This window comes from Penaeus monodon, chromosome 34, assembly GCF_015228065.2.
Source record: "Penaeus monodon isolate SGIC_2016 chromosome 34, NSTDA_Pmon_1, whole genome shotgun sequence".
NCBI lineage: Eukaryota > Metazoa > Arthropoda > Malacostraca > Decapoda > Penaeidae > Penaeus > Penaeus monodon.
This window is the reverse complement of record NC_051419.1, coordinates 32,461,107-32,461,739: the sequence shown is the minus strand read 5'-3', so window position 1 is coordinate 32,461,739 and position 633 is coordinate 32,461,107. Positions and strand designations below refer to the sequence as shown.

The window sequence follows — 633 nt, the reverse complement described above, 5'->3', positions numbered from 1 at the left end:
AAACAAGTCCGGGTCAGGCAGTTGATAAAACGTGTCTATTCCTTACTGAACCATAGTCAAAGGGCGCTGGTAAGGGAGGCGAGTGAATAAAACTGTGACAAAGAACATCGTATATAGAGCAGTTGTAATTTTTTATAATTTCTTGTACTGGCAACAGTGGAATTCATATGTATTAAAATTACAGATCATCCTCTCTTATTTCAATAACAGTTAGTTATCCTTACTATTATCATTCAATTCTTACACCATAATTACACATCGACTACTTACATACAGACTACTTACATAAAGGTTCCTTCCACACAGACTACTTACAAAGTTACTTACAGCCTGCTGACACATATACTACTTACACACAGACTGCTTACCTTACTCTAGCCCATCTAAGTGTTGTGAACATCTAGCAGCGTAGTGTAGCAGCAGCCTCTTTTTATTCATTCGCAATCATGTGCTTATCACATTTTTTTTCTCTCTGCACATGTAAGCCAATGGCGATTTTTATTTAGTTAGTTTGTTAATCAAAAGAAAGGGTGGGAGAAATAGCATACGGTATAAGCTACTCAACTTTACCTGTGGCTTTGAATTTCCATCATTACTATCGATTTCCTGTGTGACTGTAGGAATAACAATAGA

The 633-nt window shown here is 36.5% G+C and overlaps 1 protein-coding gene across 1 annotated transcript in view; it reads right to left on the bottom strand.

Moving 5' to 3' along the window:
* Nucleotides 1-399, bottom strand: part of LOC119594888 (macrophage mannose receptor 1-like) — a 5,267-nt gene extending 4,868 nt beyond the window's left edge. The window contains exon 1 of the mRNA XM_037943963.1: nucleotides 369-399. The gene's annotated coding sequence lies outside the window, so the exon portion shown is untranslated. The remainder of the gene's footprint in view (nucleotides 1-368) is intronic.
* Nucleotides 400-633: the final 234 nt, after the last annotated feature.